Below are 17,858 nucleotides of genomic sequence, written 5' to 3'. Positions count from 1 at the left end.
TGCCTGATACTTAGTCTAATGCTTAGCTTGACAACTTAACTTTACAGCCAGGCGTATTTTAGAACTTCATCTCGGAATTGAAGAATACTTCAGCAGGTGCTCCGAATGCTTAGTGGCACATAGAGCCAGTTGTGTATTAATGGACTGCATTGGTCCTGCCAATCTGGTATCACGCTTAGAGAGTTTATCATCCATATTAACTTATTTCATTTATCAACCTAGATAGATTTCAACACGTCCTTCGCAGTATTGTGTCCACGCTGCGCCACCCGGAGCAAATTGTACATACATAATCAGCAGCATTTCTTCAGTCTCAAGCCTGAGGCTAAATAATAGGGGGCCGTCCATAAATGACGTAGCATTTTTTCACTGATTTTTTACACCCCCCTCCCCCCTCGTAGCATTTCGTCACAAATGCTGATACCCCCCCCTTGGAAAATACGTAGCATATCAAGTAACCCCCCCCCCTATCATGTTTTTTTATTTACTTTCCTTAGTAGTTGGGTTAAAACAAAAAAAAAAAAATCTGAATTTCAATACAAAGTAAAGGTAACAGCAACGAGTACAATAAATTTTGCAATATGTTGAAAAGAAATTTTGTGATATTAGAGGATTATTTTTTTACCATTATTCGTTGTTAGGAAAGAGGTTTCAATTAGAATGTTCAACAATACGTCTTATTTAATTTGAAATGGATAATTGTTATTATTATCCGAATTCAAAGCCATTTAGCAAACAGTGGCCAGATATAGAAAAGATTACACTTGACGAATTCCATCCAGAATGAGTCGAAAAAATTAAAAATCGTGCTCGATAGTCTTCGATTTGGATTAAGTTTTGCAAATCTTTTTGGTATGGTAGAATAAGTATTTTCCATAGAAAAATTGATCATTTCGACTCAAGTGTAGCTTTTGGAAATGGCCTATAAATTTTTTCATGCAACTTATTTGAAAAATTCTTACTCGGAAACTGTTGATTTTAGAGAAAAATATTCTATGAAGAAGTAGTAGTGAAACGTTTGGACTATTAGAAAAAATGTACACTGAAAAAATATTTTATTTATTTTCATAAAAAATAAAAAATAAAACTTAAATTTAAAATTACACAAAATTCCCATTTATAATATGTTTTTCAATTTTCACCACAGAGTCTTGATAGTAAACAGATGCTTGGGACAAAGTTTCGTGATGGAGAAATTTTTAATAAACAAGTTTTTCTAAGAAAAACTTTTGGTCAATTTTCAAAATTTTGATTTGTTGTCAAAATAAATACGTTTTGATGATACAGTGAGCATCTTTCAATGATTCTAAGCCATGATGATGTAACTAATTTATTAGGACATGAATACAATATAATGCTTACATAATTTTCAATCTTGTCATATTAATGTTTTGAAGCTGAATCATTATTCTATAACACTACTTTAAATATAAGTCAAAAGAAATAAAAACAAGTTTGATAAAAAAATTGTATGTCATTTTTTTTCAGCGCCTCTCATTTTACCGAAATGATTCAAAATGCTACGTCCACTAGCTAGGACCCCTCCCTCCCCCTCGTCACACATCGTCACAAATTCGTGAAGCCCCCCCTCCCCCCAAAAAAGTTACGTCATTTATGGACGACCCCTAGTCTGAATGTAGTTTCAGATGTATTATTAGTTACCATTAGTATCTACCTCCGCATTATGCGTTTTACACAGTGTATTCTGTGCTTTTTCGTCCTTGGTGACTGTTAATTGATATCAATTTTTTTTTTCAGGTGTCTGGGTTCGATTCCCGGTTGGTCTTGGATCTTTTCGTAATGGAAATTAAAAAACAAAATAAAGGAAATTTATAGGGCATAGAGTATTATCGTGCTTGCCATACCATAAACGAATGCGAAAATGGCAACTTTGGCAAAGAAAGCTCTCATCTGATAACTGCGGAAGTGCTTATTGAACACTAATCTGAGAAGCAGGCTTTGTCCCGTGCTGATCAATGCTGGTCTTTTTCGTGCTGAGGTTGCAAAAAGCTCAACCATACCTAGTTTTAGTTGTGGCTACGGTCAGAATTTTTTACTGGTTTGTTCGAGATGAACCACTGCGACCAGGTTTTTAATATTTTTTGGTATTGTCGTTCAATTCCATTACTATCGAGAAATAATGAAATTGTCGTTTTTTAAAATTACCAAAATTGGTATATGGGATGGGAGGGGGGTATGTATCGCATAAAGACGTTTCGCATAAGGACGTTTGGGATAATGGACAGTTGACATGATGAGAATTATATGCCAAACGTTTTCATGCGAAACGTCCTTATACGAAACGCCTTTATGCGAATTGGGTCACCCTGGAACAAATTTTTGATAATTTTAATACATTTTTTTTCTCAAGAATGCGTAGAGCAGCCATTACGAAAGTTCTCAAACGTAGATTTGAAAAAAAAGCATTAAAAATTCCGAATAAAATTTGATATGGAATTTTAGAAGAGTCCATGAAATATTTCCTTCATTGAGTGCGTGGCGTGGGAACGTCCAGTATCAACAGCTTCTCCTATTTTAAGCCATTTTTTCTGCTTCCTCGGTGTTAACTTATTGTGTGGAGATTCCTAAATTTTCAAAGTTTGCTAGTTTTACTGGACTTCTTCCCCTACCCTTTGAAGCAGAACCTCATTAATGTCTGTTTTCTAAAATCTGCTATCGGGTTTGGGAGATAATAGATAATGCACAAAATATGACGAGGACCTATCAAAGATAAAATTAACCCGATCATTTCCTTGCCGATGCCCAAATATTCATGGTACGTAAGGTACCTAAAAAAAGGCAAAAGTGTTGCGAAAAATGTTCTGTAATCTGTCAAACTTGGGTAACAAATTTGGTACTCACTCACTACAATGTATTGATTTCATCTTTGATCTAAAGGCACCGCTTTTACTTACGTGGCAGAAGATTTTGAGTTAAGAACATTGACTGAGCGTATGTTTATCACTTTCACATCGAACATTCTATGATGCCATGATATATAAGAAAGAATTGAGGTCCGTGCAACTCTCAAGTTATCGCAATTTCACTAGGACGTGGCCAGAGCCTGAGTAACTCTGGGCTGTTTAAGAATGCGTCATCCTTCAGCCCATTCTATGTTTTCAAACTCTAATTGATTAACGAATAGGAAGAAGTCAGTGATGGAAAGTGGCGAACATTTCTGCTGAACTGAACTGAACATAAACAAAACCAAATGCTCCCAAGCGTCAGAGCGCTGGTTTACTCGCATCCGTCGTGCTCCCGAGTAACCGAAGCTAAAAGTGATTCGTGAACGTGTTCGGATCTGTTTAAAGTCATGTTGTGCTTCTGGGAAAAAAAGCTGCTTACCCTCGGAGATTTATGATTTCCAAGGGTTTTTGACTACAAACTAGTAGATTTGATGGTTATAGAATTAATTTGTCTGACAAAACCATAATAAATCACATAATGCTCGGTTACTCGCGAGTGAACGTTCCCGAGCTTTTTGACTTTCTTTGACATGTTCTCCCTAGCAGACGGATGCGGACTTACTCACACCTAGCCAGTTCGCCAGTCTGTTATGTTTGTTATGCGATGGTATACATACGTGAGTTGCTTCGTGATGCGAGCTTTTCCATCACTGGGAGGAGTTAAACCTCATAGAACGGTCAAGACTTGACATCTACTATGTATCCCACAAACATAATTTCGAAAATTGAACCCTGAAACACATTCGAAATGCTTGAAAATAAGTCTTTAGTTTATATTCTAAACATTGAAATATATAAAAAATATTTTTGAGTGTTGATTAAAACGAAATAATTTGTTGAAGGAATTGGAATATACCAAAATTGTTACATACCTGTATATGTAATGTTTAGTTATACGGTAGTTGTTCAGACTTCCACTCGGCTGGTTAGCCGTAAATGATAAACCATAATTAAAAAGTATTTATCGAGCTACGGACTCATGTTCTGTAACTAGTTGTTTGAGAACGTCGCGAACCTTCGGGAGCTACGCTCTATACAAATCTCGTCCAGTACGTCGTTGGCGAGTAGTGTGTCAATACCATATAAATAATGCGCTGTCACCTAGGCATTTCATAAACAATAAAAAGCGTAGTGTTTAGATGGGAATCTAGGGTTTATGTGCTAGTAATGGACCCCTTAGTAGCTGAGATTCATTCTAGGCGCTTTTCTGCAATGATATCTTAGATGGATAAACGTTTTATGAAGTCTATCAACAAGTTCCATGTCTTTTCTTCATAGTGAACCATTAAAACACACAAAAACATTCGATTTATCCCGTGGAACACTCATTTAGACAACTGTTGTCCTTATGCCTATTATGGACCCCGCCTGGCTCCGCGAGTCCTCTCGTGGTCTGACCGAGAAGTCTTGTAAATGTTTCGCAAATTTCAATTCAATTTGCCATTTAATCTAATAGCAAAGTACTTGTAAAGTTTTGATTTACGGTAGTTGTTCAAACTTCCACTCGGCTGGTTAGCCGTAAACAATAAAGAAAAATGAAATGCTGCTAATTTCTTTCTTTTGATACAACGTTTAAACTTCAGTATAAAATGAACATCCAATTCATTATTACTTACCGTTTTAGTAGGTATCTGCAATGAGAGAAAAAGAAAATAAAAGTTAATTTAATTAGTAGTGAACGGTTGACAACGAACGCGGAAATAGGTTACTAAAAGATTGGAGACCACAATCCTGACAAAAAAAAAACAAAAAGAGATGAACAGGAATCACGAAGTACTCGTAAAGATTTTTTATAAGGAATATCATCAGAATTAAATTTATGCATGAACTCATAACGAGGTAGTTAGGTAAAAAAAATCTTAGTGCAACTCCTTCAAAAATACCTGATGGACTTTTTGAAAACAGAGCTCCAGCAAGAATCTATTAATGAACATGGTTAAGTGTTGGATGATTCGTTCGATATGTTACTGAATAAGAACAAACAAATCGCGGGCTTTCCGGGAGGCATGTTGATTTCTTTGGTAGATCTCCTGGTAGATAATAACTGGAGAAGTCAGTGAAAGAAACCTTTGGTGGAATTTCTGAAAAAAAAACCTATAGAAGTTGCTGGAAACATCAACGTTGAGCTGCTGAAGAATTTTTGTTGCACTCCTAGACGATGATGGATGGATTTATGGACGAATCCCTAGAAAATTTCTGGAGGAATCTCCAGTAGCATTTCAGGAGGGATGTCTAGAGGATTCCCTGAATGTATCATTGATGGAATCTCTGGATGAATCACTCTAGACATTTCTAAAACATACAGGATTCACACCAGGATTCCAAGGATTGTTGCAACAGTTTCGCCATTGTTAGTCAAATTCCAAAAATTTCGCCTGGGATCTTTTCAAATTTGTCAAGGATTTCATGTAGATACAGGGGATAGGCAAAATGATTGAGATAGGTAAAATTATGCCTTAATTCAAATGCTTATAACTTTATAGAAAATAGATGAAATTGAATGCATCCGTAAGCATTCCACGGCAAATTTGGTCTACTTTCAGGAAATTTCTTGGTTTGAGATGAACCAGCCTAGGGATGAAAATCTCAATAATATAGAAAAAAAACTAGCTTGGGCATGCACATAGGCCACCGGACACCGAAGATATTCCGGATTTTCCGAGATCATGACAAAATAGCATTTTTCTTGTCGCTTGTATTTTTGTGCGGTGTGAAATTGAATAGATGTTTACAATTTTTCTAGAAACTATAACTAACAGGCAGTTAAATGCCGGCGGACGCATGAAGATTCGTTGGAAATCTTCAGAAATATGGCCATTTCCGTAGAACTGGCTCCGGAAAAAATGATCAGTCATGTTTGTATTACCATTGATGCTTCTGGAAACATTTTTAGCACCACTGGCTGCCATGAGCACTCTATAGTAGGTTCTAGGTGCCCCGGGGATGTGGCCTTTTCAAAACACATCAATATGGGTATAAAACATCCAGATTTTTTACAGAGAAACTTATTTTTATGACCATTGTATAGTAGGTTCCATGTGCCCTGGGGGAAGGTGCCAATTAAGAACATGTCTGGAACCATATGAATATGAGTATCAAACTTCAAGATTTTCGAACGTGATGCTACGATTCCAACGTGACACACCTTCTAAAATCTTGATATTTGCTACCCATATTATATGTTATTCCGGACATGTTTCAAATTTGCTAAATCCCCCGAGGCACCTAGAACCTACTGCAACTAATGGTTCTGAATATACTGCTGGAAGCATCATTTTGAAGATTGATGCCACTTGGATATAGCCCTGAATAATATTTATATGTTTGGTAATACAAACATGACTGACCATATTTTCCGGAACCAGTTTTACGAAAATGGTCATATTTCTAAAGATTTTCAACGAATCATAATGCGTCCGCTGGCATTCAATTTCCAATTAGTTCTAATTTCTAGGAAAATTGTAAACATGTTTACATCTTCACACCGCACAAAAATACTAGCGACAGAAAAAAAGCCATTTGGACATGACCTCGGAAAATCCGTAATATCTCTGGTGACCAGTGGCCGATATTCATGGCCAAGCAAGTTCCTGAAACAAGACCAAATTTTCCGTTAAATGCTTCCGGATTCATCAATTTTTCATAAAGTTATAAGCATTTGAATTTAGGCAAAATTATGCCTATCTCAATCATTTTTCCTATCCCCTGTACATCAGATGTTAGAGAAGATTTTGATCAGGGATTGATTGTCCTCTGTCTTTTAGTTTCCCTTCAAATAGTCATTTTCTTACCATTGTCAACAAATTAATACTTCTTATTAGTATTCGCAACACTTATAGAACAAACTATGGGAAAAATCGCATAACATTAAAAAAAAGTTCAATGAAACAAACATTAACTAGGATAGATGTACCAATAGTGGAGGTACTAAGCACGATTGAACTTCAATTTACCGCCTGAATTCAAGAAGCGCAATTAATCTTAATGTTGGAACGGGAAGTAACGACCATTGGCTTAATGGGAAAATGATTTCATCGCAGTAATCCACGGCAGTTCAGTGAAAAATAATACCTCCACTATTGGTACACTATTCCTTTACTTGCGGTATATTTTCAATTTGTGTTCCTATAGTTGCGGTATCCGTTGTTTTCTTATGAGATCCCCCACTATAGAAACACTTTACCCCAAATATTAGTACAAGTAAAGAAATTCTTAGCAATTTTGGTGATATTTCATCAATTTTAAAGCAATTTGAATGCTGTTTTCAACTGTTCCGTGCATCAACAAGCCAATACGTCGATTGGCAGTGTCGGTTTTGTTGCTAATGCAATACAATAAGTGAAAACGACACTACCGCAACTATAGGAACAGCCACAACTAAGGGAACACTTATCCTAGATCATTTTCTCTATCCGAACCATTTTCGAACTCCATGCATAGTTCAAACGAGTTTACCCTGAACAACACGCCTATTTCTCACATACGTCACCGACCAACAGCCACTGCCATTCAGCGTTAATACTAAGAATCGCAACGAAGCGAACAATGCAGAAATGTGAGGGAAAAAAAAATTCTCTTCTGTGAACGCTTTGTCACATGACATCCACCAACGCAATGAACCCGTCATGCCGGCGTTCGATGACAAACGCGGGTTAGTCGATAAACGCTGGTAGGGGAACTAGGGACATAATGAACACAAGGGGCGAACTGGACATATCCTAGTTCTCTGACAATATTCATAGTTCATCTATGTTTTATACACTATAAAAAATCTGTATTGTATTTGAATTGTTTGACGGCACACAAGTTTATTGTTTGCTTCAATTGTCCTTTGCATTAACATTAGCTCAACTCAAAATTGGTATATAAGAAAGTCGATGGGAGAATCCTGGGAGGGAGGCACAGATACTACACACGAACAGAGCGTTAAGTTAATCATGAATAAAAATTTGATGATTAAACGGTAAATCCTTTTGGATTTTTTTCTTTAATCATAAGTAAAGCTAATTATTTTCAACTGTATGACACATTTGTTGTATACTTCAAGGCGTTCAGGGCATCTCCAAAGTCATTTAATCACTATTTTTATGATTAATCAATGATTAATGATTAATCATTCATTGCCTAAAAGTATGCACTAAACGCCTTGAAGTATGCAACGAATAGGTTATAGACTAGAATATGATGAATATTACTCATGATTAATGAAAAATCGCGCAAAAAAATGCTTCTGGACTACTTTGCAGCAAATTAATCACAACTTTTAATCACAAATTGTGATTAAATTTATGATTAATCATTAACGCTCTGCACACGAAATATAGAACAGCGTTTGTTTGAACTGCAAAATAACTCCAGCTTGCCAACAACAATCATGGCAGGCTTGGTGAAAATCGCTAGTTTTCTTTTTGTTGTGTACTTTCGATCTTACCTGACAAACATGGAAAAAGGGCGACAGCTTTCTATGCACTAAATATTCATTTTCATTGGAAAAAGTAAAACGATGCGTTTTTCAATGCTTTATATTCAATCAGATTGAAAGGTGCTCACGTGACATTACTTGCATTGTGTGCATGAATTGATTTTCGTTCGATTTGTGTCGCTTTTGATGAAATGCGAAAATGTGTTTTAATCAGTTACGCGATTTTTCCATGTCAGTCCAATGTTTGAGATCTGGGCTCACAGTGACGGTTCGTGACAGCGGAATTCCGGCTCGCTATGACGTACATAAATTTTGTATTGGTTTCTCCCTCCCAGGAAGAATCTAATGTTTGTGCAAAGTAATGTTTAAAGTGTCCATTATGCCCTTAATTCCCCTATATGGCTCGTGTGCGCGAATATCGGGCCGCACCTGTCTTCCCTATGGACAGCGAGCGGCTTAATTAACATGCGCTCACATGGGTTGAACGATGGGGCCCATTCCAGAGACGGAACAATTACCTTCCCTCATCAGAGGCACCGTAGAATACTCAATTGAGGAACCTTTTTTGTAGTACCTATGCGAGTGCCTTCCCGCCGATAGAAGGCTCCCCATATGAATGGCAATGAAATTAGTTCGTTTAGCAAGTTGGCAGGTTGACTTGCTGGATGGTGTAACGATGAGCAGAACGGAAGCTGACACTGTCAGCTGTGACGGCAGGTAAATAGTTGTAATAAACGTTGATGAATCAGGTGTGTACGTGTAATTATTACATTCATTTGAATTTGTACATACAGAATCGTGTAAAATGACAAGAACTACAAGTAAATTAGGATTCATTAATTTCGAGGATATTCTACAGAATTTCTCTTTAACATTCTGTGTATTGAACTCACCCAAAAATTAAAATTTATTCAGATTACCAACTGCCCCTGCCTGTTCCTACGCCAATGGTCATCACGATAAGAAGGGTTCCCATAAATTATACGAGTCTACCTTAAGACTTATGATAGACGAAAATTTAACTTTTAAAAACACAAATGTAACAAATACATAAAATGTATTAACAGAAAACTAAAGCTTTGTCTTAGGAGCGAACTCATGATTTAAAAAAAATCAGAACGGCTTTGTAGTACAACAAATATGGACAGGTTGTTATGGTATCAGAATAAAGGTTCTTCAGATGATTCAAAATAAAATGATGAAGATGGTCTTTTTGGCATAGAACTTATGATTTACATAGAATAATGAATGTTAAAACATTGAAGTAGATATACCAAAAATTATCAAAAACATTAAGTGAAAACCGTTGCCATTTTCTATAGCCACGATAATAATTAGATTAGGTAAGTTGAAATGCCCTTTTTTATGTATCAAATATTGTAAACAAAAAGTTAATAATATTTTTTTTTAGTTTTATCAAATAGAATTTTAATGAGAGCATTGCGGCTAGGGGTTCATAACCTCTGAACGTATTCTAAACAATAAATAACAACAAAATATTCTTCATGTCCAGTAAACATCGTATTGCGTCTATAAAATACGTCTTGCGGTTACGGCTTTGAAAGGTCAAAGCAAACGACTGTCGCCATCACAACGACGGTACCGTTACCGTCTCTCTAAACTAGAGTTCGACCACATATCGATGATGTGAGAGAACAAAATAAGGCGGGCCCAGTCGACCAGCTTTCAGCAGGCGCGGGTAACTCTATTTTTCGCCTGACTTTCGCCTATTTTTGGCCAGAAGTCAGACATGGGGCGTGACCCCATCGTGTCGCCCCCGCAAAATGTCCGTCAGTGTGTGGCGATGAAATCGAAAGAAACGGAAAAGTGCCAATCACTTTCGCTTGAGTTATTCGTGGATAGTGTACAGTACAGTACAGTGGGTTTCTGTGGGTGGATGCACCTCGGAGAGTGCATGTGACGCGATGCGGTGACACGGCAAAGGCACGGTCATCGCACAATGGTCGAAAAACTAGTTTTGGTCAAAACTAGTTTTATCCCCTTCGTCGAAAAAATATTTGAGCTGAACTGTCATTTGTTGTTTTTATTGTTTCAGAAAAGACTATAACGTATTTTTTTTTTTTGAAGCATACATTTAAATACGTGATTTTTTAAATATGCAATCAAATTTGTTTGAAAACATAAATTTTGTTTCTATTTTTTATTCAAGCGCGATTAACGATTTGTGTAAAGAGTGTTCATTTTTTTCGTATTTCAAATTAATTTATTATTAAAAAAAATAGGTTAAATATTGAATAGTTCTAGTTCCAAAATATGAATTTTGCGCTAAATTTTTAAATCTTTTTTATTAATTAATACTTGATACTGATTTAAGCCAATTTGCCGATATCGAAGTCGAAGAAATTGAAAATTTTAGTGCAACTTCAACTAAGATTATAAAAATATTTTACATTAGGTTTATTTTGAAATAATTAAGAAGGTAAAAATACTCAAAACCATTTCTGGTAGTTATGTCCGCCTTTTTGTACGGAGCCCAACCATTGTGCATCTTCGTCGTCGGACACCAGTCAGTGTAGCTGTCGATTCATGTGACAAGACTTTTTGCGCATCGTAAATTGCAAATCTCACAAATAAGTCACAGCTGGGTGATGTTCGACGACTCTCACCGCGATGGTGGTGGATGGAGTGTGATCGGGAGCACGAGTTGAGGTGGGTTTTTCGTGAAAGCAAAACAAAAGCTATATGTTTGTAATCTGCCTCGTGCGCTAATTATGGCTTTGACTGGTGCTTGGATGGACGGATGGATTGGAATGGCGATGGAACAATAAACAAAACATTAGCGAAAAAGTTCAAGTCGTTTAGATGTTCCATAGCTCCTCTGTGACGTGGTAAATGCGACTGAGATGATGAAACAGTTCGAGTAATCGGGCATTTGCGTAGTGTTGCGAAACGTTTTTGCGTTTTATCAGCAACGTGACTCATACTAAATGGCTGCGCTATTTGAAGTATGTGCTTTGTAAATTTTGTTAGCATCTGGTGGGGAGGGTGGGGGATTGGGGTTTGTAAAACTTCAATGCTTTTTGGGATGACATTTTTAATTTAAAAAACACCTTTTTAACACACTTAGTAAAATGGGTTGAACAAGATTTCAATATAAGCAATCACTCTTCAACTATGTTGTTCCTTCAATGTATTTCCAAGTTCTCGAATAATGAGAACGATCGTAACAACTTGAAATAGTTTTTACTGTCACAATTTTAAGTAGATGGAAAGTCAAACAGCATTGAAAAACTTAACTGCCGGTCAAAGCTTATACATTACTTTGCTTATCTTATGATACAGAATTCACAATCCAGAAAATCGAGCTAAAACGTGTTTAATTTTCATTTGGATCAAAAATATGTATTGAAACTTTGAAGTTTTCAAAACAGCTATAATTATTTGTTTTGAGTTGTTTTTGGCATCGGATTTTTTACCACAAATCCGATACTTTACTACGAAGAATCGCTTCTCCCGAACTTAATATGATCTAAAGATCGCAAAATTTGGCTAAATGCTGTAACAGAATGTGTACACGCTCAAAAAAGAGTTCTGGAAAACGTGAACTGTCAAAAATACACCATGAACTACCATCATGTTTATGCATAAACATGATCTAATTCACGGTGTGCTTGTTCACGTCTGCTGTTCACAGATACGAGAACGATTTTTTTCTGTGTAGTGATGTATTTCAAAATATACTTGGTATTCCTGTTTTGTGTATTGGCTGTGGTAGGGGGGGGGGTATAGTTATGTTGGCTCCAAATCCTTTCTCCCGTGGTTGAGGCATACATTCTGAGAATCGTTCTGGTGAGTTTCGATCCCACGACTCCCAATACGCTAAACTGGGCGCGTTGATCAACTACGCCACACGACTCTGCAGCGTCGTCGGACGTTGGCCAACCTGAAACCTGAGGATCTGAGTGTTGTCTTGTTATGGTACAAAAACTAAAATGACCCACAATACGGGTTTCTTCGGTGGTCATTCCTGGGTTATTTCGGTGGGCCAGAAGAACCAGAGTGTCCATTTATCTATAATTGAACTAGAAGAGTTCTTCTTCTTCTTTCTGGCATTACGTCCCCACAGGGACAGATCCTGCTTCTCAGCTTAGTGTTCTTATGAGCACTTCCACAATTATTAACTGAGAGCTTACTGTGCCAATGACCATTTTTGCATGCGTATATCGTGTGGCAGGTACGAAGATACTCTATGCCCTAGGAAGTCGAATCTTCTCCTACCCGAAAAGATCCTCGACCGGTGGGATTCGAACCCACAACCCTCAGCTTGGTCTTGCTGAATAGCTGCGCGTTTACCGCTACGGCTATCTGAGCCCCTTAACTAGAAGAGTTACAGGTATTCAAAATCATGAAGAAGGAGCCGTCGCATGCCTAGTTTTGGTACCGTGGTGAATCAAAATCCGGACGGTATCAATATCCGGACACTCTGGTTATATTAGTCAATTAAAGTTTAATTAAATGGCAATATGTTTGGTTTTCATTCATTCCGTTATTTATTAACAATGCTTATAACTTTACATTTATTTTTAATCTAGTAACCATCGTCAAATAATTAATAAAAACAGAAACAAATAATTTGTCCGTGTTGAACGTCATTTCGTCGCGGTCTAACTCCAACTCAAATTTAACGATCGATGACCGCGCGAACATCGTTTGATTGAAGGAAAAGTTTGTGAACTATATTTTTAAAAAGTTTTAACCATAAGTGCTTACGAAAAGATATTTCAAAAGTTTGGTAACTCCACTGTTAATAAATAAATTGGAAATACATATTTATCGGTGCTTCAAGAGACTGTCCGGGATTACAAGCCAGTGTTTTAAGATCCGGACATCTTCTAAAAGTCTCTGGTTTAATTAGTGTAAGTGAGTTTCGTGCATGAAAAAATAAGAGAAAATTTGAAAAATAACTGTGGGAAGCTTTGAGAGTTTTCAAAGTATAACTCGATGTGAAATAAATAGTGTTAAACTTTCATAATAACAGTTCAAGCCACACCGACTGCAGTTCAAGCCACACGTGCCTCGGCTCAGGTAATCAAACGATTAATATTACAAACGTGCTATTGTTTTTGACATTATAGGGCAAACGCAGACATCAAGCTTATTAAATATTTATTTTTTATTGTATTTTGATATAAATTTCATGGAAATTAAACGAATATCACGTACTATTACACAGATGTCCGATTCATAAGTGTCCGGATTTAAAGACAACGCTTGGATCACTGTCCGGATTTATAGACAAGACATGCTCAAGTATTTGAACGTTTTTCATGTTGAAACCATGCTTTTAACCAAAAAGTTCATCAGTACCGTGAAGATCTTGAGTGAAACATGGTTTGAAACAATATTACATTAAAGATTTTTTTAAACAACACCTTTAAATTAGAATTCGAACATTTGTGTCGACTTAAGCGTCCGGGTATTGATGCACCACGGTACAAAACCCTAAATATCGCACAACACGGGTATCTCCGGGTCCTTGGTTATTTCGTGGTAACAATGAGTCATAATGGTCATTCATCTATAATTGAACTAGAAGAGTCACAGATATTCAAAATCAAGCAGAATGAGCCGTCTCGTGCCTAGTTTTGGTACAAAAACTGAAATGGCCTAAAATATGGGTATCTCCGGTGGTCATTCATCAATAATTGAACTAGCAGAGTCCCAGGTATTCAAAATCATGAAGATTGAGCCGTCGCAGGTAGGTGCTAAAACTTTGTGGTCCCATATTACGGTTTTCCCGGTGGCCATTCCGGTGCTCCAGAAGGACCAGGATAACCATCCACTTATTTTTTTTTTTTTTTTTGCAAAATACATCCAAACATAAACATAACAGAATTGGGCCCCAATACATAAATCTGAGTAATTTCATCGAATTGGGTCCTAAAATGTTTAATGAATTCTTGTTTTTATTTGATAATACGAAAGAGCATGTTCTTGCAACTACTTTAGCAATTTTTCTAGCTCAAATAACGGCTATAACCTTTTTGAAATTCAATTTTAAAAATAGTTCCAAATATGAACCTTGACACTTGTGATCATGTTTGACATTCACTTTTTCGACAAAATTGCTACAAGGCTTATAGTTTTAACACTGGGGTTGTTCCTATCTGACATTTCGGAAGGGACACGGAAAACAAAATATACCCAAATTTTGAGTTTAAACCAAAAGGCGTGACAAAATCTCAAAAATCATAGAAAATGTTTTTTGTAATTAAATCAATGAAAATCATTTAAAAATTGAGTAAACATGTGTTTCTGCCCTAAGCTTAAGCGTTTGATACTAAAATTAGGACATGGCTTTAGGACCCTATTGTCCAGCTTGGCCACCTTCCGGGACTCCAGGAACCGGTTCCGCATGGACAATACTGGACAGAATTTTCAGGGAATCTGCGCCAGTAATTAGTTCCTTATTACAGAAAAATTAATGCCAAAATATCCATCAACCGAATAGTACCGATGTGATTTATATATACAGAACTGTGATGGAAACTTACTTTTCGGATGTTACGGTTTTTTGGAACCGGGTATGAATAACTAAGTGATTTGAGAATCTGTATTCGCAGTCCACGTGAATACCTATTCAACAATATGAGAACGATTCAAATTACTTGTTTAATTAAGAAACTACAGGTTGTCAAAGTAAGGGTCGCTAAAGGGACTTTTTTTTTCAGATGTAGCAGATTCCCGGTGGCCACAGTGACCAAATCTGGATCTCCGAGAGGGTTTCTGAAACTAGATACACCACCCACCATAAGTATGGAATCGTTGCAATACTGAGTATTGCAGCACTTTTAAGTTTAGCATCAACCAAAATCCAGTGATAAAAGTTTTTTCAACAAAAATAAAAAATCACAGGAGCTCAATGACGTATTTTTTAAGATGTTCTCAAAAATACATTGATCTAGCACTTCAGAATCACGAGGTAATATTTATTTTAGGTGATGCTAAACTTTTCGAGGTGCTGCAATATTCAGTATGAGTGTTGCAATACGCGTTTCCACATTTATGGTGGGTAGTGTATGTGTGCCTTTTATTTAAGCCCAACAGAACTAAATTCGGTCAACAGTTGCGAGCTGTTTGAACTTTCGGACGACCCTAAGTCACAATTTGTAACTTTTTGTTAGGTACTAAGGAAGGTTAAATGATCCGACTCTCGCCAAAAAAGAGCCACAGATCACTCGTTATGTTGAATGATGGCTCTGATTCTTTTTGCCCAACGCCATGTGAAACGTTCCAAAATAAGTGAGAAACTGTTGCATGAAAGTTTTGAGACATTTGAAGAAAATCCTTCAGCAGTCTATCACTGACACCTTCAGGAATTTTCATAGAGTTCGTTTTAAAAATTTCCCTTGTCAGGGTGTTCACAATCAGTTTTCAAATTCCCGGATTTTTCCCGGATGCATAAAAAATACAACGATACCATGATCCTTTTTCCACACGGTTGGATTTTGGAGCAGTTTTTACATCATTAAAAATCTTTATGCTGTTTTATATCATGATAGGTTGTCAAATATTTGAAATTGTTAGCAAAACCATTGCAGTGGCATAAATATTAGATTGAATAGAGTAGAGAATTTCATAGATGTTTGAATTTAACCACTAAAAATCAGCAGTCGCATAGTGTTTGTATCTGTCTTTAATTATTGAGTAGTACAGAATTATTCAAAACTTTTGCAACTTAATCATTTTTCCATATAACATGTCCAAATTCTGAAAACTTGATCTAATTTATGTATGAATTAATGTGGGACGATTGGTATACCCCCCGGCGAAGAGAGAAGAAAAATCAGTTTTTATAAGTGCTACCGACCGATGCACACGCATCTCCGCGTCTGTGTAATTTGGAATTTTGATAAAGATAATTTCTGTATTTCTCAACCACTCCTTTCCCTCTTTTCTACATGGGGGCTCGTCCGGGAAGGAGTTATCGAGAAGTTGTCCGGTCGAAACGTGAAATTCGCGAAAAAGTACGCTTCTAATTCGATTCGGTGAGAACGCGGAGTGAATCCAAAATGGCGGAGCAAGTGGACAAAGTTTTTACCAAAGCCGGAATCGAGCGAGAGTGCGAGAAACGTGGCCTATCTCGCGAAGGATGCAAGAGAGAGATGGCGCAGAGAGTCGTGTACCACGACATAACGATGGTTGCAAACGACGGTCGTTTACGTGCCGATGACGAGGTACGAGACGGCATGCAACACAACGACGGTGGCGACGACGCGCTACATGCCGACGGTGGTAATGATCAGCACGAAAGCGACGACGACGAAAATGGAGGCAACAGTGCACACGACGGTGATCGCTCCAACGACGGCGGCAACGACGATGCCAATCATGCCGGTGACGACGACAACGATGATGTAAATGACGGCAGCTCGGACGACGGAGATGGTAGTGGTAGTGAGAACTCCAGTAAATTTCTCACAGCACTGACGAGAGAACGACGCGCGTCCACTCCGAAAAACCGTGAACGTTTGGCCGAGGGCATAGTTACGCCGTGCGTCAAGCGATGCGTAACGCGACGCGTTTGCGTCTGAACAGTTCTGGCAGGCGTCAATGCAAAACGCATGGTGCATCGCGTATACATGACAAAGTGAACGCGATGCGATGCGCGTGCAGTCGCGTCGAACCATTCCGTGAAGTGGTTTCACGCGCGTCCGATGCTGTTTCATTTTGTTTATGATGGCGTTCGTTGCAAAAACTTTAAGTTTATAGTTTTTGTTAGCTAAAAAGCTTATCGTGAAGTATGTGTATGTAAGCAGGATCATCGTGTACAATTTCTGGAGACAGGTTTCAGTGGAATTTGGTACTACTGCAGGTCGCATTATGTAAGAATCATGGGACACCAAGTGGCGCATCAGCTACAAGTGACTGAAACTTTGATAAAGTTTTATGGGACAGACCCCCCTGTTGTTAGTTGATAGGTCATACTCGGCACTATTTTTTTTTATTTCGGTACAAAAATCTCAGTTAAAATAGACGTAGGTACGTGAATTATGACCGGCCTGAATTCTCTTTTTATTTAGTTAAAATGTTGTTAATGATAAAAAATGTTGAGCTAGCTTGCTAAGACATTTTTTTCTTTGATTTTTCTGGCGGATATTCGATTATGTAGCTGTGCCCCAAGCGATTCAAAACGCGTAACTATGTCATACCTTGCGTCACACAACGCCTATCTGAAAATCTTACAAAAACGCGTCACGCACTGCTTGACGCATCGCGTTACTATGCCATCGGCCTTTTGCGACTGAACGACGCCAGCCGTATTCGTTCCGAGACGTAGAAGACAGCATCGAAACGTTCGGTGCCGAAGATGGGCAGGATGTGAAGCTATGGATGTCGCAGTTTGAAGAGATGTCCCGAACAGCGTTGTGGAATGACGAACAAAAGTTAATCATGTGCAGGAAGAAGATGACAGGCACAGCCCGTCGGTTTATGTTTGCGCAACGTAA

General features: G+C 37.6%; 1 protein-coding gene across 2 annotated transcripts in view; it reads right to left on the bottom strand.

Annotated features, from left to right (window-relative positions):
• The window catches only part of LOC5572463 (protein tyrosine phosphatase type IVA 1), a 197,343-nt gene that overhangs the window by 64,975 nt on the left and 114,510 nt on the right, over positions 1-17,858 (bottom strand). For both annotated transcript variants that reach the window (XM_021846792.1, XM_021846793.1), the window contains exon 3: positions 4,583-4,597. The gene's annotated coding sequence lies outside the window, so the exon portion shown is untranslated. The remainder of the gene's footprint in view (positions 1-4,582; positions 4,598-17,858) is intronic.

Source organism: Aedes aegypti, chromosome 2, assembly GCF_002204515.2.
Source record: "Aedes aegypti strain LVP_AGWG chromosome 2, AaegL5.0 Primary Assembly, whole genome shotgun sequence".
Taxonomy (NCBI): Eukaryota; Metazoa; Arthropoda; class Insecta; order Diptera; family Culicidae; genus Aedes; species Aedes aegypti.
The sequence above is the reverse complement of the archived record's forward strand: the minus strand, read 5'-3'. Positions and strand labels throughout refer to the sequence as shown.